At 41.4% G+C, this 23,447-nt stretch overlaps 1 protein-coding gene across 1 annotated transcript in view; it reads right to left on the reverse strand.

The window, feature by feature from the left end:
- The window catches only part of LOC131242177 (probable disease resistance protein At4g27220), an 89,478-nt gene that overhangs the window by 27,665 nt on the left and 38,366 nt on the right, over positions 1-23,447 (reverse strand). The window lies entirely within an intron of this gene.

The following is a 23,447-nucleotide window of genomic DNA, read 5'->3' on the forward strand; positions in this document are numbered from 1 at the left end:
TTGATCTAAAACTTTTTTGGCCCTAAGAATTTCCTAATATTTCGTGTTCAATTTTCACCATTTCCTGTGGTGTGATACACCTAAGATTTGGATCCGCCTCATTTTTTGGGCTCAGCTCCTAAATTGAGCTATCAAATGGATGTCAGCGTGGAACAGTAGAAGAGCTCCAATATCAAATTGGGAACATCTGACCGCAGGCCCAACCTGATGCATTTGCCTTATATCCAGGCTGTCCATCTGTTTATTTTTTTAGTGAGTGGTGACGTGGACCAATGAGAATTTGGATATCAGGAATTCTCTGTTGACCTGATAACAGAGGATCCGGACTCAATTGGGAACATCTGACCGCAGGCCCAACCTTGATGCATTTGCCTTGTATCCAGGTTGTCCATCTGTTTTGAAAACTCATTTTAAGCAGTGTCCAAAACATAAAAGGGAAATTTACGACTTTACGACCCATTTATGGCCCAATTAGGAGACTAAGCCCACCTTTTCCCTTGCAAGAATATGCCCAGCTGTACGGATGACTTGCCAAAAGTCGAAAATGCCCCTGCTTGGTCCTTCAAGCGGATCGGCCGCTGCTCGAAGACGAGCGCTGACGCTCCTCGAACTCCGGGTTATACGAACGGTTCAAAAGAGATCAACGTGACATGGGCCCCACAGTTATGTATTTATTATATCCACAACGTTCATCCATATTTCGAGATCATTTCGGAGCATTATCCAAGCAAAAAAAATCATATCCAAAGAGCAACTGGACCACACCACAAAGAGCAGCAGAAAATTGATTTTCACCGTCGAAACTTTTGTAGGGCCCACCATAACATTTATTTTCCATCCAATCTATTCATAATGTCATAGAGACCTGGATGAAGAGGAAAAACAAATTTCGTAATGATCCAAAACTTCTGGGACCCTAAAAGGGTTTCAATGGTAGACGTTCAATCTTCCACGGCCTTTTACAGTGTGGTCCACTTGATAGTTAAATCTATCTTATTTTTCTTCCCAAGCGTTAGTATAAGTTCGCCAAATAGATAGACGGTTTGGAGATAACACATACCTCATAAAAGGACCCAAAAAGGCTATGGGGATTACAACAATGAAAAAAAAAAGCCTGGTATTTATGGCTACGGATTATAACCGTAGAGATAACCGCAGCCAATGCTTTTTCTATATGTCCTCTACTATGCATCGAAGGTCTTTTGATATGTACTTCGATATATCGAAAGTCTTTCGATTAATCAAAAAAGGTCCAAAATTGTCCAGCAACTTTGCATAAAAAATCCTGCAATTTTCGATTAATCGATGTGTATTCGATATGTATCGAAGATATACTTACAGATTATAGCCGTAGCCATAACTGCAGTCTGTAAAAGTCTATGCAAATTATTTTATTTTTTTATTTTTTATTTTTTATTTTTTACATGGAGAACTTTATTCTACCTACAATTTTCTCTAATACATATTTATATAAATATGTATATATAAGCATATAAAAAAAAATTCTCTTTTTTTTCATTTATTTCTCTATTCATTTAACAAGAATATCTTCTAAACCAAAATTAGTTACTTGATGTACCCTATATCATTTTGGGGTAGGAGAAGCTACTTTAGCCAACTAACCTAGTTATTTTCCAAGATTCCATCAGGTCGATGGTCGAAAATTTATTTCATTCACTTTGCAGTTAATTTCAATCAGTTTGTGGTCATTTCCATGTATTTCACCGTCAATTCCCTCCACTTCACGGACAATTCCATGCATTTCACGGTCATCTCAAACTATTCCGTGTTGATTCACGATCATTGAGAGGCATTTCATGGTCAATTCCCTTCACTTCATGGTCATTTGCATGCATTTCACGGTCAATTCGCTTCAATTCATGGGAATGATCATGGTTTGAAGTGAATTGACCGTGAAATGCATGCAAATGACCGTGAAGTGAAGGGAATTGACCGCGAAATGCCTCGAAACGACCGTGAATCAACACGGAATTATTTGGGACGACCGTGAAGTGCATGGGAATGATCATGGTTTGAAGCGAATTGACCGCGAAATGCATGCAACTGACTGTGAAGTGAAGGGAATTGACCGCGAAATGCCTCGAAACAACCGTGAATCAATACGGAATTGTTTGGGATGACTGTGAAATGCATGGGAATGATAATGGTTTGAAGCGATTTGACCGCAAAATGCATGCAACTGACCGTGAAGTTAAGGGAATTGACCGCGAAATGCCTCAAAACGACCGTGAATCAATACGGAATTGTTTGGGACGACCGTGAAATGCATGGGAATGATCATGGTTTGAAGCGAATTGACCGTGAAATGCATGCAAATGACCGTGAAGTGAAGGGAATTGACCGCGAAATGCCTCGAAACGACCGTGAATCAACACGGAATTGTTTAGGACGACCGTGAAGTGCATGGGAATGATCATGGTTTGAAGCGAATTGACCGCGAAATGCATGCAACTGACCGTGAAGTGAAGGGAATTGACCGCGAAATGCCTCGAAATGACCGTGAATCAACACGGAATTGTTTGGGACGATCGTGAAATGCATGAGAATGATCATGGTTTGAAGCAATTTGACCGTGAAATGCATGCAAATGACCATGGAGTGAAGGGAATTGACCGCAAAATGCCTTGAAATGACCGTAAATCAACATGGAATTGTTTGGGACGACCGTGAAGTGCATGGGAATGATCATGGTTTGAAGTGAATTGCCGTGAAATGCATGCAAATGACCGTGAAGTGAAGGGAATTGACCGCGAAATGCCTTGAAACGACCGTGAATCAACATGGAATTGTTTAGGACAACCGTGAAGTGCATGTGAATGATCATGGTTTGAAGCGAATTGACCGCGAAATGCATGCAACTGACCGTGAAGTAAAGGGAATTGACCGCGAAATGCCTTGAAACGACCGTGAATCAACACAGAATTGTTTGGGACGACCGTGAAATGCATGGGAATGATCATGGTTTGAAGCGAATTGACCACGAAATGCATGCAAATGACCGTGAAGTGAAGGGAATTGGCCGCGAAATGCCTCAAAACGACCGTGAATCAACACGGAATTGTTTGGGACGACCGTGAAGTGCATGGGAATGATCATGGTTTGAAGCGAATTGACCGCGAAATGCATGCAATTGACAGTGAAGTGAAGGGAATTGACCGCGAAATGCCTCGAAATGACCGTGAATCAACACGGAATTGTTTGGGACGACCGTGAAATGCATGGGAATGATCATGGTTTGAAGCAATTTGACCGCGAAATGCAACCAAATGACCGTGAAGTGAAGGGAATTGACCGCGAAATGCCTCAAAACGACCGTGAATCAACACGAAATTGTTTGGGACGACCGTGAAATGCATGGGAATGATCATGGTTTGAAGCGATTTAACCGCGAAATGCATATAACTGACCGTGAAGGGAAGGGAATTGACTGCAAAATCCTCGAAATGACCGTTAATCAACACGGAATTGTTTGGGACGACCATGAAATGCATGGGAATGATCATGGTTTGAAGCGAATTGACCGTGAAATGCATGCAAATGACCGTGAAATGAAGGGAATTGACCGTGAAATGCCTCAAAACGACCGTGAATCAACATGGAATTGTTTGGGACGACCGTGAAATGCATGGGAATGATCATGGTTTGAAGCAATTTGACCGCAAAATGCATGCAAGTGACTGTGGAGTGAAGGGAATTGACCGCGAAACCTCGAAACGACCGTGAATCAACACGGAATTGTTTGGGACGACCGTGAAATGCATGGGAATGATCATGGTTTGAAGCAATTTGACCGCGAAATGCATGCAAATGACCGTGGAGTGAAGGGAATTGATCGCGAAATGCATGCAACTGACTGTGAAGTGAAGGGAATTGACCGCGAAATGCCTCGAAACGACCGTGAATCAACACGGAATTGTTTGGGATGACCGTGGAATGCATGGGAATGATCATGGTTTGAAGCGAATTGACCGCGAAATGCATGCAACTGACCATGAAGTAAAGGGTATTGACCGCGAAATGCCTCGAAATGACCGTGAATCAACACGGAATTGTTTGGGATGACCGTGAAATGCATAGGAATGATCATGGTTTGAAGCGATTTGACCGCGAAATGCATGCAATTGACCGTGAACTGAAGGGAATTAACCGCGAAATGCCTCGAAACGACCGTGAATCAACACGGAATTGTTTAGGACGACCGTGAAGTGCATGGGAATGATCATGGTTTGAAGCGAATTGACCGCGAAATGCTTGCAACTGACCGTGAAGTGAAGGGAGTTGACCGCGAAATGCCTTGAAACGACTATGAATCAACACAGAATTATTTGGGACGACCGTGAAATGCATGGGAATGATCATGGTTTGAAGCAATTTGACAGCGAAATGCATGCAAATGACCGTGGAGTGAAGGGAATTGGCCGCGAAATGCCTCAAAACGACCTTGAATCAACATGGAATTGTTTGGGACGACCGTGAAATGCATGGGAATGATCATGGTTTGAAGCGATTTGACTGCGAAATGCAAGCAACTGACCGTGAAGGGAAGGGGAATTGACCGTGAAATGCCTCGAAACGACCGTGAATCAACACGGAATTGTTTGGAACGACCGTGAAATGCATAGGAATGATCATGGTTTGAAGCGAATTGACCGTGAAATGCATGCAAATGACCGTGAAGTGAAGGGAATTGACCGCGAAATGCCTCGAAACGACCGTGAATCAACACGGAATTGTTTGGAACGACCGTGAAATGCATGGGAATGATCATGGTTTGAAGCGAATTGACCGCGAAATGCATGCAAATGACCGTGAAGTGAAGGGAATTGACCGCGAAATGCCTCGAAACGACCGTGAATCAACACGGAATTGTTTGGGACGACCGTGAAATGCATGAGAATGATCATGGTTTGAAGCAATTTGACCGCGAAATGCATGCAAATGACCGTGGAGTGAAGGGAATTGACCGCGAAATGCCTCGAAACGACCGTGAATCAACACGGAATTGTTTGGGATGACCATGAAATGCATGGGAATGATCATGGTTTGAAGCAATTTGACCGCGAAATGCATGCAAATGACCATGGAGTGAAGGAAATTGACTGCGAAATGCCTCGAAACGACCGTGAATCAGCACAGAATTGTTTGGGATGACCGTGAAATGCATGGGAATGATCATGGTTTGAAGCAATTTGACTGCAAAATGCATGCAAATGACCGTGGAGTGAAGGGAATTGACCACGAAATGCCTCAAAATGACCGTGAATCAACACAGAATTGTTTGGGACGACCGTGAAATGCATGGGAATGATCATGGTTTGAAGCGATTTGACCGCAAAATGCATGCAACTCACCTTGAAGTGAAGGGAATTGACCGCGAAATACCTCGAAACGACCGTGAATCAACACGGAATTGTTTGGGATGACCGTGAAATGCATGGTAATGATCATGGTTTGAAGCGAATTGACCGTGAAATGCATGCAACTGACCGTGAAGTGAAGGGAATTGATCGCAAAATGCCTCAAAATGACCGTGAATCAACACGAAATTGTTTGGGACGACCGTGAAATGCATGGGAATGATCATCGTTTGAAGCGAATTGGCCGCAAAATGCATGCAACTGACCGTGAAGTGAAGGGAATTGATCGCAAAATGCCTCGAAACGACCGTGAATCAACACGAAATAGTTTGGGATGACCGTGAAATGCATGGAAATGATCATGAATTGAAGCGAATTGACCATGAAATGCATGCAAATGACCATGAAGTGAAGGGAATTGACCGTGAAATGCATGGAAATGATCATAAATCAAAACAGAATCACTGGGATTGACCGTGAAATGCATGGAATTGATCGCGAAGTAAATGAAATGAATGAAATTGACCGCGAACTGATTGAAATTGACCGCGAAGTGAATGAAATGGGTTTTCGACCATAGATCTAATGGAATCTTGAAAAATATCCAGGTTGGTTGGCTAAAGTAGCTTCTCCTACCCCAAAATCATATAGGGTACGTCAAGTAACTAATTTTGGTTTAGGAGATATTCTCGTTAAATGAATAAAGAAATAAATGAAAAAAAAGAGAAATTTTTTTTATATGCTTATATATACATATTTATATAAATATGTATTAGAGAAAATTGTAAGTAGAATAAATTTATCCATGTAAAAAAATTAAAAAAATTTTCATAAACTGGAACAACTACAGTTATGGCTACGGTTATAATCCGTAGCTATTGGTCATATCACCTTCGATACATATCGAATACTCTTCGATATGTATCGAAAATTGTAGGATTTTTGAGGCAAACTCGCTGGAAAGTTCTAGACCTTTTTCGATTAATCGAAAGACATTCGATACATATAAAAGGACATATCGAAACGGCTATGGCTACGGTTATAATCCGTAGCTATAGAAAACACCGTAGCCATAAGTTCCTATTTATTTATTATTATTTTATTTTTTTACTATTGTAATCCCCACCGCTTTTTGTGGGTCCTATTATGAGGTATGTGTTATATCCAAACCGTCCATATATTCGACGAACTTGTATTAAGGCTTGAGGCGAAAAATAAGACAGATCTAGCTATCAAGTGGACCACACTGTAAAAGGCTGTGGAGGATTGAACTGTTATAATCCCCACCGCTTTTTGTGGGTCCTATTATGAGGTATGTGTTATATCCAAACCGTCCATATATTCGACGAACTTGTATTAAGGCTTGAGGCGAAAAATAAGACAGATCTAGCTATCAAGTGGACCACACTGTAAAAGGCTGTGGAGGATTGAACGTCTACCATTGAAACCCCACCGCTTTTTGTGGGTCCTATTATGAGGTATGTGTTATATCCAAACCGTCCATATATTCGACGAACTTGTATTAAGGCTTGAGGCAAAAAATAAGACAGATCTAGCTATCAAGTGGACCACACTGTAAAAGGCTGTGGAGGATTGAACGTCTACCATTGAAACCCTTTTAGGGGTCACAGAAGTTTTGGATCATTATGAAATTTTTTTTCCCTCTTCATCCAGGCTTTTGTGACCTCATGAATAGATTGGATGGAAAATAAATGTAATGGTGGGCCCTACAAAATTTTTAACGGTGAAAATCAATTTTCCCGTTGCTCTTTGTGGTGTGGTCCAGTCGATCTTTGGATATGATTTTTTTTTTTTTGATAATGCTCCCAAATGATCTCGAAATATGGATGAACGTTGTGGATATAATAAATACGTAACTGTGGGGCCCATGTAACTTTGATATCTTTTGAACCGTTCGTACAACTCGGAGTTCGAGGAGTGTCAGCGCTCGTCTTCGAGCACCACCTATCCGCTTGAAGGAACAAGCAGGGGTATTTTCGACCTTTGGCAAGTCATCTGTAGAGCTGGGGCGTATTCTCGCAAGGGAAAATAAGGTGGGCTTGGTCTCGTAAATAGGGCCATTAATGGGTCGTACAGACGCAAATTTCCCTTCTTATATTTAAATCTAATATTAAACAATATACAGAAAACAGTGGTAATTGACCATTAAAAACTTATCAACTTATCACGACATACAAAGGTTTTAGATTAAGCTGCTATTTGTGTGATCTTTTCCTCGTGGTCTGTGTCTTGTGACCTTATCAATAGGCTGGATGGCAAATAAACATTCCAGTGGCCCCATGAAGTTTTTAACGGTGGGAATTCAATCGATACTGTTTTATGTCGTATGGTCCACCTAAGATTTGGATCTACATTATTTTTGGGATCATGTCCTTAAAATGAGCCCATCAAAATGTATGGGCGGCATGGATATAAGGCACATACATCACAATAGGACCCACATCTAAGGATCGACGGGCCTAGGTATCTGACGGTTCCATACCCATTACGGACGGGGATTGGTTGGTGAGGAGACCTCGGTGCGAACGTGGATTAGACAGTCAAGCCCGCACCGCCTCCAGCTACGGTGTCGGTGACATTTGACTGGCTTGCTCTTTATGGCCGGCGGCACGTTTTAACGCCTTTAGCCGGGTATGAGCTTCCGCTCTATAACACTGCATATGGCCTCATAGACGGTGGGTCAATCAAATCTCACCGTGTCATTTTCCCACTGATAGAGAGAGCTGATTAGGTGAGCCCTGGGTCTCATCGAACACCATGAGACCCAGCGGTGGTGAGATTTGATTGGGCCATTTGACATTATAAGAAGTGAGGTAATATAGAACATGTTTGAAAATGGTTTAATTACAATAGGCTGCCTTAATCAAAACTCGCCATGTCATTTCTCTATTATAATGGGCTGGCTTGATCAAACCTCACCATGTCATTCCTCTATTATAATCTGCTCTGTGTGCTGGAGGTGGTGCGGGTTTCACTACCTAATTTGGGTCTATTTCTGTGGTGAGATGACATGACGAGGTTTGATTGGTAGAGATATATGTCGTTAGAGCCCAGTCAAGTCTGAACTTAGCCAGAAAATCCAAAAAAGGTTTGGGCTCATCTTTGACCGTGTGCATGCCTCACCAATCAAATATCGCAGTGTCATCTCACCAACAAGGTAGGTGGTGGACTTGGATTAGGTACTGCCCTTGTGCTCTTAAAAAAAATAATTTACACACCTTCACACTCACACCACCTTGTGTGTTCAGCACGAGCACAGGGTGGTGGGATTAATTGGATGGCTGGACCAAAAAATCTTTCGAACATACTTTAAGTGGAGCTCATCTCTAACAGTGATTTACTATCCAATCAAATCTCATCATGCCATGTCATCCTTATACCAGTACATGTGTGGACCGAGCAGTGTTGCCCAACAGTGGTGTGGTGATATGTTTGGTACTATGGGGCCTATCGTAATGTATATCTTATATCCATGTCATCCATCCATTATGTGAACTCAATTTAGGTTATGAACCTGAAATTGAAATAAATCCGAAGCTCAAGTGGACCACACCAAAGGAAACAACAGTGATTGAACGCCCATCACTAAAAATTTCTTGAGATTCACAAGAGTTTTGGATCAAATTGATATTTGTGTTTTCCTTATGTCCAAGTCTATACTTGGATGACAAATAAACATCACAGTGGGCCATAGGAAGGTTTCAACGCTAGGTGTCATTATCCCTACTATTTCCTGTGGTGTGGTCCACTTGAGTTTAAGATCTACTTCATTTTTGGGTTCATGCCCTAAAATGAATCGGCAAAACAGATGGGTGGTGCGAATATAAAACACATACATCACGGTGGGCTCTACAGTGCCCAACACATCGCCACACCACCTCTCAGGGTGGTGCGGGCAGCACCAACTAATCCACCTCCGCTCGGTAGAGGCATGGCAGTGCCCAATCCTAATCCGGTCTTAGATTCAACAGGAACCCCTCCAGTTCCGCTGTTGGTATTTATTAGTGCTCTGTGTGCTCTACCATGCTGTATTTGTTTCATCCACGCTGTCCATCCATTTTGACATCCCATTTTAGGGCATGAGCTCAAAAAATGAGACAGATCGAAATCTCAGGTGGACCACACCACAGAAAACAGTGGCATTGGTCACTTGATGCATGTGATGACTACTTGATACAAGTGGCTGTGGCATTCACATTGGCAGAAGCAGTAACACGAACAGGATACACAAGCCTGCTGTCCTAAGAATTAGTCACTCTTAGTGAAGTTCAAGCAAGGCTTGGGTATGGGTGGGTCTGCGAGGAACTCCACGAGGATCTGGATACAACCCAAATATAAATTGTCTGTCAGTGGCTTAGCGAGGATCTATCAAATTCCTTCAGCACAAAGACTGGAAATCAATTGAGATAAAATCAATTTTAAAGGAAAAATAAAAAATAAAAATCAATGTTCAACTAAAAATTCACATCTCTACATATTTATTGACCTTTTTAAAAACAAAGAAAACCCTAATATTATCTTAGCCATCTGTTGCTTCTAATCCTAACCATCTATTTAAACAAACAAAATAAGACCAAAGTATCACTTAATCTCATCGCAACCATATGTGCCTTTAGAAAATTGTCTAGAATTCACTCAAATGTTATCAAAATTTCATGATTCAGGGCTCTTTGGAAAACCATCTCAATAAACTTTCACATGGGACCAATTTCACGTTGTTTTGACATGATTTGATACCAAAAATTGGGCCACAACATATGTGACATCAATACTAACTACTAAGCGAAACATGAACTCCATCTACATAACTAAAAATTGGGAGTCAGCTCTGTAAAGAAACTATGCTGAGTTTGGAGTCACTTACCTAGAGGACTCTTCATCTAGTTTTCATGAATGATGGCTGGCAATTTGGGCCTCTGATGCTTATGATCACAGGTCACTCGATGATCAAAGTTCAGAACAATTTGGCAGAGATGTGAGCTGCATCACAAAGCTTATCTTCCACCTCTGTAACAACTCAAGGAGTGTCCAAAACAAGGATCATAAAGAAAACCTGAAAGAGGGAAAAAGTTTAGTATCCCCTATAGAAAAATAAGTAAAAGAGAAGATGAGAAACCTTGTAATGGATAATTGAATCAAAGAGTAAAATAGCATGTCTTCTTCTTCCGTTCGTAATTTCACGATGCTATTTCCATGAATCAGCATTGGAGGAATGTCTTGACATTGGCATTGTCCCATTCCATTGTGTCCCACCATTCCCTTTCTCCTTTGATCTCCTTAAGAGTGGGTGGGATATTATCAATTGAGAGAGGGAGCTTCTTCAGCTTCTGACATCTATGAACTGTGATAGTACATAGAGAATTACATGTGATGGTCCTACAAATGTTCTTCGATTCCTGTAATCCACTCACACTCAACTCTTCAACATTGGGAGTATTATGGTAGAGGTGGTATTGGTCATTTCTTTAACGATCTCTCCTTCTTCCTCTACTTGTAGAGAGAACTTAAACTGGGTGTTCTCATCATCCATTAAAATGTACTGGATCGCATCGCATTTATGTATGTCACATTCTTTAAACTCCGTCACAATCAATAAGCTTGACAATTCTGACAACTGAGTAATATTGCACTCACTGATGCCTAAGACTCAGAGTGCTGTTTGGGACCATGAGAGAGTTCTAATGGCTAATGAAATCGCAACCATGAAATTCTATGGTACAATCTTGTGGAACTTTTATAGATTCTGTAGGTAGCCTGGCCATGAGATGGAAGCTTTCCAACACTTTCTATTTCATAGATCTAACGTAGTTAAGGAAGCTTGGAATGTCTGCAATGTGGATGCTAAGATTAGCTGAGTCAAGCTCTTAATTTCGTCAATGCTACCTCCTATATCTGTTGAGTTCGATGACCATCACCATGGGTACAATCCTTCTTGGGAACATGTGAAGGCTATATGTCCAAGAGAGAAAAGGCCTCTGAGGTTAACCAACCCTTCCATCCCTTGCGGCAATTCTCCAATGGGGGCATAGTAGAGGTCCAACACTCTCAGTGCCTTGAGATTTGCTAGTAAACTTCTTTGACCTTGCAAAAAAATGCAAAAGGAGTGTGTGGAGGTTTCCTAAGTTGGAAATTGACTGTGGAAGCTCCTTGATCTTCGTATACAATAGGTCTAGATCTCTGAGGCTGTTCATATGCTCAAAGGAGTGATAGATGTCCTTCAAGTAGGTGCTTTCTTGCAACAACAAGATAGAGAGTCTAAGGCAGTTGGGTCTAGTTGAAAGTATCTGTTTTGTTTCTTAACAATGATATCCTTTGAACATGTTCCATTCATTCCTCAAATTTAGGCATTTCTATTAACCAGACACTGGCTTTGACCCAAAACCAAGGGCTATCTCGTGTGATGTGAATGGCCATATCTCTAACCAAATCATGCATCATAACACATTCGCCATAAATATCATCAAAAACATCTTCCAACATGCATGGGTATTTGAGTTCATTCAATATAGCATTCCCTTTATCCATGTCAGCTTCTCTGTTCCACATGTCATCTATAAACCCCTCCCCTTCCAGTATTCTATTAGGTTATTGCTGGGAATTGTAAAATCGTTGGGATACAATGATAAGTACAAGAAATAAACTCAGATTGTGTCATTTCTTTGGCAAGTATAACTGAACTGTAGATGTGCAAACACATTTTTATACCATGCTTTTGATCTCTGTCGTCGAACTTCGCAATTCATTCAATGTGTCTCTCCAAAGCCTAATGTTGTTCGCTTTCCTCGTACTCATGTCAACAATGATGTTTGCAAAAGGCAATCAGCAACATTTTTTAGTAGCAAATTTTGCAATTTCTTCTACTTGTGTAGAGAAAACAACACCACCTCCTACTTTTTCTTGAGTAATTCCCATGCTTCCTTAAACATCAAATAACTCCTGCCATCTTCATTTCATTTGAATTGGCGGAGAACACCATATCCAAGGCCGTTGTAACAATGTTTTGAAGCCTCTCCAAGTTCGAAGCTTTAGACATAATTCATGACGGTCATTTTTCCAACTCCCAATGCCATAAACACCAATAATTCCAACCTGAACATCCATCAAGCATTTCCAAATTGCATCCCTTGTTTTATCTGTTGTTGTTCTACCAACTAACGCTGTCTTCGGTGAATCAGCAAACAAATCATCAAAGAGCCGGTCCTTCTCTTGAGCCAATGCTACTCTAATCATCTGCACGGAATGCTTGCTCAGCTTTAGGTGAGAAGAGTAATTTGGAAAACACCCTCTCAAGCAACTCATGTTCTCTTGATTTTTCTTCTATAACACGTGTTTCCTCCACCACCCTTTGAACATCTTTCTGCCATAGTTCTTCCATTTTCCTTCTCAGCATCTCCACATTCTGTTCGAGGTTCTTGGTGTGCCCAGAGGTGCTTCTCAATTTCAATGATGGCACTATCAACAGCATCAAGACAGCGAATCATCAGCTACTGAATCAATCAAATATAAGACTAGAAATAAGAGAGAACTAGGTTGGTCTGCTAGCTTCTCATGCACCCTCTCCACATACACCTTCATACGGAACACATGTGCTGACCTGGTTTATGTGATGCGACACATTTGAGTCGACTCGAACACAGTAGCACTCGATCTGGTTCAATACACTTGTCACCCTTCCAATTCACCACCTGACTCCGACGAGTCAGGCTGATTCAGACTCAAAACACCAAATGAGTCTGTCTGAGTCATTGAGTCTTTTAACCATGGGTGGAATATTGGGTGGTGCATAAGGTGGCTGCCCCCACTGTGAAGATGACCACACAGAAAAATGAGGCTGGGTCACCTGTCAGGTGCCTCCTCCTACATTAGAAGAATGGCTGGCGCCTTTAGAAGAACTTTGCAACCGTCCACATTCAATGTGGGACATGATGAGTAGATGAGCCTGATCTCTGTGCATGGTCATTTTCAAAGTGGGGGCCACCATATGCACCACTTAGATGTTCCACACACTTGCCAGGGTGGCTCGTGTGATGCCTGAAAGGCGCTTGTGGAAAGGGTGTACTAGTGTCTAGAGCTAGCAAATCCCAGAAGTAGGACAGCACTTAAAAGAGGGGTATTAGCCTTACAACAATTACCATAATTTGGGATGTTACTAGAGCCATTGGTCTTCTCAGATGCTAATCAAATGCTTCAAGGCCTGTTTGGTAGATCCCTAAAAATGAGTTCATCTCATTTTAGCACATCAAATATTAATTTTGATCCCTCGAATTAATTAGATTGAGATGAGCATCCCCACCAACAGCCCCTTGTTTGGATACTGCTTTAAAAAATGATTTAATCTCATTTTAGTTAATTTTAATTATGCATTAGGGATCATATTTCCTTTTTGGTGAGGATTAAAGGTTACGTGTATAACCAACAACCATGATCTCTATTACATAATTATGATTTATTAAATTGAGATGAACTCATTTTTAAGTGGCACCCAAACAGGCCCAAAGCTAGGAAATTAGCCAGAGGGACCTCTATGGGTAGGCCATGCCCCGGATCTCCTCAATAGAGTAATCTTAGTCCTTCAATTTATAGCCTACAAATAGAAACTACGAAAGAAATACCACAACAGCCCGTATTCAAACTGACACTCAGAGATTGGATGAATGGGATCTTCCGGTGCGGAACTTTTCCCAGCCATTATCCCATCTCCTGCCATGGCCCATTTGCACAAATGAAAAATCCGAGTAGATCATACGTATTTTGAGGTCAATGATCATGCGTATTCTGAGGTCGATGATTATGCAATTCTTGCAAGGAAAGCAAAGTGCATTTGCTGGAGTGAACCTTTTTAGCATTGGCTTGTCACGCGTGCAATGCGGCACATCCGCAAGATTCAAATTGCCATCAGTTGGGCCACACTTCAATACTATTGTTTTTCAATGTTATTTTTTCTTTTAAAAAAAGAAGAAGCTCAAAGATGGGAAATGATATCGCCAAGCACATCAACTTATGGGCGCTTTGATTATTCTGAAATGGAGCCCACCCCCAACTCAAGAGAGAACAGGTGGGCCCCACCATCGCTCGCTGGAGTGTTGGAAGTTTTATGACCCCATAAATGTTACTACTGCAAACGGAATTTACTTTGTTTGTGCAGTGCCGCCCACCAGGTGAATAAAACAACCTTATTTTAGGCTAGAAAATCTAAAAGTGTGGCCCACCTGATGGAAAGTTTAAATCTTGCACACGTGTGCTATATTGTCATGTGTGTGTGATGGGGTTTTCCTCCTCGGTTTAGATGAGAGATAAAGCAGCCGGTTGTAAAAAAACGGATGTTTCACCGCGCTGCTCGACCGGTCGAAGGGTCCTGCTCGACCGATCGAGGACTGTTCAACTCAAAGTCCAGCGACCGGGTTTTTTACTACTCGACTAGTCGAGGGTCCACTCGATCAGTCAAGAACCCGGCTCGACTAGTCAAGGGTTACGCAGATTCAGTCTGAATTTGATGCGGACTACGTAAATTTGAGGCGGTTTTCGTAGAGGTGCGGAAATGAGATTTCCTAAACTATAAATAGGGGTCCCTAGGGCTATTCTAAGGCATGCTAAGGGTTTCTAAAGTGATTCCTTTAAGGTGTTTATATGACCAAGGTGAGAGAGAGAGAGAGAGAGAGAGAGAGAGAGAGAGAGAGAGAGTAAGAAGAAGAAGAAGAAGAAGCTTATGAAAGGGAGGATTCTGCTCGTAAAGGTGATCTACTTCGTAGTCGATATTTCAGCACTTCTACATCCTCGTGGTCGGTGAAATCTCTTTGTTTTTCATTATTCTCTTATTGTTCATCCGCTCTTGCGTGAGGGAAGAAGGTTTGATCTAAGTGGTGTGTGCTAGTGATCGATTGTAATGTTCTACTTCATAATGAATTGTTGCTCTGGACTATGTCCCTTGGTTTTTTACTTCTTCGAGGGTTTTCCACGTAAAATCTCTTGTGTCGTGTGGTTTATGCTTTGATTTATTTTATTGTTTTATTATATCCCATAATTCTAGTATTTTTGGGAGGCGAGATCCTAAGTTTTTTGTATAATGCTCCCAACAATGTGGTATTAGAGAGTCCAGGTTGGTTGAACGGAGTGAGATCAATTCTGAATTATGGAAGGTGGCTTATCAAGGATGATCAGTCTCAATGGTTCTAAGTAGACCATATGGAAGGCTAAGATGGAGGACTTGCTTTATTGCAAGGACTTATATGCTCCAATTCTAGGTATATCAGCAAAGACAAAGGATAAGTCAGATGATGATTGGAAGAAGTTAGATCGAAAGGCGGTGGGGTTTATTAGACAATGGCTAGACGATTTCGTATTCCACTATGTGGGCCACTCGGTGGATGACATGGATAAAATACATACTTCATGGCGGGCCACACACACACACACCGACAGCCATAAGAGAGAGAGAGAGAGAGAGAGAGAGAGAGAGAGAGAGAGATGAGAAGGGGAGGGACCCCACCACTATTGGGCCCTCCCTAATACAATGCATACATCAAGTGAGTCCCACAATAAGTAGGCCCTTAGAAATCGAGATCAACGGTGGATCACCCACCTATTAGCCTCTTTCTTGGTCCGATGGAACGCCGAACTCCTTGGCTTTGATTTCAACGGAAGATGATAAAGTTTTGATGGTTGAGATGGGAGATGAGAGGGTAGAAGGTGGGCCACATTAGAGCTTCTCCATAAGAGCTTGGGAAGCTCATACGTTGGAGCTTAGTTTGCTTAGGAATGGGTTTGAGAAATGAGAGAGAGAGAGGGTTGTAAAGAGAGAGAGAGAGAGAGAGAGAGAGAGAGAGATGGGTGATGGAGCGATGGGTGAGGTGAGTGATGGGTGTGTAAGAGCTTTCTTGACTTTTGGGGTAGTTTGTGTAAGAGGGGTATGGGTTGTGTAAGGGATTGTTGACTTATGGGATTGCTTGGGGATGGGTGTGAGGTAATGTGTACTTGACATGTACTTGACCCTTGATGGGATTAATTGATGTGATATTAGGTAGAGATTCTCTTGGGTTTTGCAACGCACGGCATTTTCCTTGAACTGAACGCGGGCCTACATCTCCTGGCCTGGGTATCACCTCGACGCGCGAGACGCGGCATCGAAACCGTGGCAACAGCGCAGTAGCCAGGGTACAAGTTTCGGGTTGAGTTGACTCGGGTTGACAGCGTATGTCTCAGGGTCGCGTACAAATGCCGGTTACAGGTCACGAGTTGTCAGAATTCGATAGGGAGGATCGTGGGAACCTACGGAATGGTACCAACTAAGATACAGGTCTTACAAATGCCTTCCTACATGGTGATTTAGAGGAAAAGGTGTACATGACCCCACCACCAGGTCTTTGTCGACAGGGGAAGAAACTCATATGTCGACTGCATAAGCCTCTTTATGGGCTTAAACAAGACCCTCAAAATTGGTTTGCAAAATTCTCACATGCTATTAAATAGGCTGGCTTTGTTCAATTACATTCAGATTATTTTTTGTTTGTGAAGACTAAAGGCTCATCTACAACTATGGTACTTATCTATGTAGATGACATAGTAATAACTGGAAATAATACAACTGCTATGCAAAGTCTCAAACAATTTCTTCATCAACAATTTCATATTAAAGATCTTGGACTCCTTAAGTATTTTCTTGGGTTAGAAGTTGCAAGGTCCAAAGCAAGTATTGTTATCTCTCAACGAAAATATACTTTAGAGATTATAGAAGATATTGGATACTTGGGTGCTCAACCATCAAACTTTCTCATGGAAATGAATCTGAAGCTCACAGATTATCAAGGTGATCTACTACATGATCCAGCTCGCTACAGGAGGTTAGTTGGACAACTAATCTATCTCACAATTACACGACCAAACATTATATACTCAATTAATATTTTAAGTCAATTTATGTATGCTTCAAGAAAGCCTCACTGGGATGTCGCTTTTCGTATTATCAAATATTTAAAAGGCAGTCCTAGTTTAGGATTGTTGTTCTCCTCAAGCAATTCATTTGCCTTAAAGGCTTATTGTGATGCTAATTGAGCAAACTATCCTATGACAAGAAGATCAACTACAGGTTATTATGTGTTCTTAGGGAATTCATTGATTTCATGGAAAGCAAAGAAGCAGAAAACGATTTTAAGATCATCCTCAGAAGCTGAGTACAGGTCCAAGGCAACGACAACCTGTGAGCTAACTTGGCTCAGATTTTTGCTCAATGATATGCAAGTTTCTACAGGACGAGCAAGGTTGCTATGTGATAATCAAGCTGCTCTCCACATAGCAGCAAACCTAGTATATCATGAGCGCACCAAACACATAGAACTTGATTGTCATGTTGTAAGAGAAAAGATACAAGATGGTCAGATTATCACCAAATTTGTTCCATCTCATTTGCAGTGAGCAGATGTTTTTATAAAGTCTCTTAGAGAAAATGTGTTTAAAAAATTAAGAATCAAGTTGAACATGCTGGATATACATGCTCCAACTTGAGGGGGAGTGTTAAGATTACGATAACTTAAATTAAGGGATATTATTTCATGTATATATTTAGGAAATTTGTAATCCCTTTAATCAAGAGAATTAGTTAGATTTTTATTTTATTTTTCTGCAATTTAGGATCTAATTTAGGATCTTGATTTGCTCTTGTAAGCTTATATATATCAGTCCATTTTGACTGTCAAATACACATAGAGAAAAACACAGATTTTTCTGTAAACTGATTTTTCTCATGATGTTTGTGAGAAATCTACCCCATTCATCCATTTTGCCGGCTCATTTTCAAAAATGAGCTTAAAACTAAGGCACATACAAAAATCAAGTCGGCCACTTGACTAGAAATGCTAAGGATTGAACGCAGACCATTGAAACATTTGTGGGCCACAAAAGCTATGAATTAGGTTAATATTTTTGTTTTTTCAGCACATATAAGTGAGAATGACTGTATGCACAGTTTGGATGTCATATAAACCACTGCAAACTCTGGAAAGAATTCATCAGTTGGCATTTCTTTTGGATTTGCTTTATTTCCGTGGATTTCTCACGAACATTATGGTAGCCCCACCTATATTTATATTTCTTGTGTTGGTGGTCATAGGCAATCTGCATCTCAAAAATTGATGGAAAGCTCAGCACTCATGCATCCACGATATGTTGGCTCAAGCATGTGAAATTAGCAAACTTGTACCTGCTTTGACACAGGTTGACTGGAGACCTCCCTGATGACCTGATTCTGTCAAGCCCACCTTAATGTATGTGTTTTATCCATCCACATTTAAGGGCATAAGCTAAAAAATGAGGTAGATCTAAAGTTCAAGTGGATTACACGTGAAATGGTGGGGCCTGAATGCTTATTATTGAAAACTTCTTGGAGGCCATAGTAATTTTGGATCAAGCTTATATTTGTGTTTTCCCTTCATCCAGGTTTGTGTATCCTTATGAACATGTCAAATAACAAATAAACATTATGGTGGACCATAAGAAGGTTTCTCATTATCTCCACTATTTCATGTGGTGTGGTCGACTTGAGTTTTGGATCTACCTCATTTTTTGGCGCATGCTCTAAAATGATCTAGCAAAATGGATGGATTGCATGGATAAAACACGTACATTACAATGAGCTCCACATAATTGGGTCACTGGGACCAAGCCTCTAGGCAATCCTCGCATGCTCAATTCTATTAAGAAGTACTTGTGTAGAGGGAAACCCTACAACTTAGGTTGGATGCCATACACACACCCCAGTAGGCCCCACACATAAGACTTTTATAATAAGCTTTTTGTACAAGGACCGGGCCTAATGTGGACACTAATTGCATCAGGGGCTCTGTGTGGGCCTCTATGGTGATGTATGTGTTTTATCCGCTCTATCCATCTGTTTTGACATATCATTTTGGGGTATAGATCCAAGGCTCAAGTGGACCGCATGACGGGAAGCCGTGTTGATAATGACCTGCCATTAAAACCTTTCTAGGGGCCCACCATGATGTTTATTTGCCATTAAACCTACTAATAAAGTCACGTAGGTTTGATGTGATGGGGTTTTCCTCCTTAGTTCGGAGGAGAGGTTCTATAGCGTGGATTTCCTAAATCTTGCTGGACCGCGCTGCTCGACTGGTCGAAGGGGCCTGCTCGACCGGTCGAGGGTCGCTCAACTCAAAGTCCAGCAAGCCATGATTTTTGGCCTCAACCAGTCGAGAACCCGGTTTGACCTTTCGAGGTTTACGCAGATTTAGTCCGGATCTTATGCGGACTGCGTAAATTTGAGGCGATTTTCACAGAGGTGCGGAAAGGAGTTTCCTAAACTATAAATAGGGGTCCCTAGGGCTAATATAGGGTATGTTAAGGCTTCCTAAAGTGATTTTAGAGGAAGAGAGAGAGAGAAAAGAGAAAAAGGAAGCTTGTGGAAGGGAGGGTTCTGCTCGTAGAGGTAATCTACTGCGCAGTTAACTTCTTAGCACTTCTACGTCCTCGTGATCGATGAGATCTCTCCATTTTTCATTATTCTTTTATTGTTCATCCGCTCCTGCATGAGCGAAGAAAGTTTGATCTAAGTGGTAGGTGCTTGTGATAGGTTGTAACGTTTTACTTCATAGTGAATTGTTGCTCTGGATGAGGTCCCGTGGGTTTTACCTCTTTAAGGGTTTTCCACGTAAAATCCCTTGTGTCGTGTGGTTTATGCTTTGATTTATTTCATTACTTTGTTATATCCTATAATTCTGGTATTTTTGGGAGGCAAGATCCTAAGGTTTTTGTGCAATGCTCCCAACAAAGTGGTATTAGAGCATTCAGGTTGGTTGAACAGATTAGGATCGAATCTGAATTATGGAAGGTGACTCATCAAGGATGATCAATCTCAATGGTTCTAACTAGACCATATGGAAGGCTAAGATGGAGGACTTGCTTTATTGTAAGGACTTGTATGCTCCAATTCTAGGCATATCAGCAAATACAAAGGATATTTCAGATGATGATTGGAAGAAGTTGGATCGGAAAGTGGTGGAGTTTATTAGACAATGGCTGGACGATTCCGTATTCCACCATATGTCTATGGATACCTCAGCCGCTAGCCTATGGCTGAAATTGCAAGGGTTGTATGAGAGGAAGACAGTCGACAATAAGATTTTTCAAACAAGATGACTTATGAATCTCAAGTTCAAAGACGGTGGTTCTATGACTGAGCACATGAATGAGGTCAGCAATATATTAAACCAATTCTCTACTATAAAGATGGTCCTGGACAATGAACTACAGGCTTTGCTATTACTTAGCTCTTTGCCTGACAATTGGGAGACATTGGTGGTATCTCTGAATAACTCCGCGCTAGACGGAAAGATGTCCATAGAATAGGTAACTAGTTGTCTCTTCAATGAGGAGACAATGAGGAAGTCTCAGGGGTCTACTCAACAAGAGGCCCTTGTGACACAAGATCGAGGGAGAGGAAAGAACATAAAGGGCGGGAAGGCCCGAGATAAATCAAGAGGCAAGTCGAGTACCAAGAAAGATATTGAGTGCTAGAATTGTAGTAAGAAGGGCCACTATAAGCATGAATGTCGTAAGAAGAAGAATGACAAGAAAGGAAAATGAAAGGAAAAGGAAGATGAATCAGACTCCACTGCGGTTGCTTCAGATGGTGACGTTGTAGTTATTCTTTCAGCAGATCATGATGTTTGTCTCATAGGTACAAGTCAGGACACCGACTGGGTGATAGACTCGGGAGCCTCATTTCATGCGACTCCACGCAAGAATTTATTCACAAGCTACAAGTCAGGTGACTTTGAGACTGTGAAAATGGAAAATTCTGGCGTATCAAAGATCGTAGGAGCTGGTGATATTTGTGTGAAGACCGATGTGGGCTACACATTGGTTCTCAGGGATGTGAGGCACATTACAAACCTTCGCCTCAACTTGATGTCGATGGGAAGGTTAGATGATGATGGCTATGAAAGTCGATTTGTTGGTGGGCGCTGGAAGCTCATCAAGGATTTGTTAATTGCAGCCAGATGGAAGAAGTGTTGTACCCTTTATAAGGCAAGTGTCAGTGTGTGCAAGGGTGGGTTGAACACAGTGGAAGATTCAGCTATTAATATGTGACATAGGCGTCTAGGCCACATGAATGAAAAAGGGCTTCAGCTACTACAAAGAAGCGACTCCTTCCAAACATGACAGGTATACCTCTCAAAACCTGTATTAAATGTTTATTAGGGAACCAACATAAAATTTCATTTGTTAAATTTGCTTCCTATGTTAATAAATTGCATGCATTAGATTTGGTTTATTCTCATGTTTGTGGTCTTATGAGGACAAAAACCTTGGGTGGGGCATTATATTTTGTCATTTTTATAAATGATGTATCTAGAAGGGTTTGGGGTTATGCTTTATAATCTAAGGATGAAGTCTTTGGTGTGTTTAAAATGTTTCATGATATGGTTGAAAGAGAGAGACAGGTATATCATTAAAGTGCATCCACACTGACAATGATGGTGAATACATTAGTAACTTCCATGCATATTGTAAGTCCTTGGGTATACGGCATGAATAGACGGTTCCTAAGACCCCTCAGCATAATGGTGTGGCTGAGCAAATGAATCGCACCATTGTAGAGAAAATCAGATGCATGTTATCACATGCAAAGTTGCCCAAGACGTTCTGGGGAGAAGAAATATGCATGGCAGTGTATTTGATAAACAGGTCTCCATCAGCCCCGTTGAATGAAGAAATACATGAGAAGGTGTGGACTGGACAAGATCCATCGTATAGTCATCTTAGGGTGTTTGGATGCAGGGCATTCATTCACGTACCAAAAGATGAGAGGTCCAAACTGGATACGAAGATTAGACAATGTGTGTTCTTGGGATATGGTGATGAAAAGTTCAGCTACAGATTATAGGATCCAACCGAGAAGAAGCTCTTCAAGAGTAAAGATGCGATTTTCTTTGAAGATCAATGTAACTCTTGCTCGGGTGGTAGACTCTCAGGAGTTTCAACTCCCGGTCAAGGGTTCGAGTACCCATAGGTGGTGAAATTTCACTAGCGTGAGTGTGTGGGGTGTGTGTGTGTGTGTAAAAAAATGTATAAAAGACATTTGTAAACCAGAGAAGTCCCAGCTTACTTCGGGTGAGCTAGAAGACATGGATCCAGTTATTCCTCTTGTGATGCCTGATGACAGAGGAGTACAGAAAGATATAGAGGATGAGGGAGTTCTTACAGAAGATGGACTGGGGGAGCAGCCCCCACTTGATCTACCTGTTGAGCCATAGGTGAGAAAGTCATATAGGGATAGGTATCCGTCCAAGAAGTACTCACCACATGAGTACATTATGCTAACTGATGGAGGAGAGCGAGAAAATTATTCTGAGGCCTTAGCCGATGAGCATAAGGGGGAGTGGTTAAAAGCTATGCAAGAGTATATGAAATCCTTGCATAAGAACCACACCTATGATATGGTGAACTTGCCTAATGGTAAAAAAGCTTTGAGCAATAAGTGGGTGTTCAGAAAGAAGGTTGAGTAGAAGAATTCACAAACGATATTCAAGGCCAAACTTGTGGTGAAAGGGTTTGGTCAGATGAAAGGTATAGACTTCGAGGAGATATTCTCATCAGTGGTGAAGATGAAATCTATACGGGTGTTGCTTGGATTGGCAGCTAGCATGGATCTAGAGATAGAATAGTTAGATGTTAAAACTGCATTTCTCCATGACGACCTGGAAGAAGAGAACTACATGTACCAAGCAGAGGGGTTCGAAGTCAAGGGCAAAGAGCATATGCTGTGTAGGCTTAGGAAGAGCTCGTATAGGCTGAAACAAGCTCCAAGGCAATGATACAAGAATTTCAACTCATTCATGTTAAAGCATGAATATGACAAAACGAAGTCGGACCATCGTATATTCACGCGCAAGTTCTCAAATGGTGATTTTTTAGTTCTGTTGTTATACGTTAACGACATGCTCATCATGGGTAAAGACATTAAGAAGATTAACAAGCTGCAACAAGAGTTGGGCAAGTCATTTGCGATGAAAGACTTGAGCTCGGCTAAACAGATCC

Source organism: Magnolia sinica, chromosome 4, assembly GCF_029962835.1.
Source record: "Magnolia sinica isolate HGM2019 chromosome 4, MsV1, whole genome shotgun sequence".
In the NCBI taxonomy this organism is placed as follows: Eukaryota; Viridiplantae; Streptophyta; class Magnoliopsida; order Magnoliales; family Magnoliaceae; genus Magnolia; species Magnolia sinica.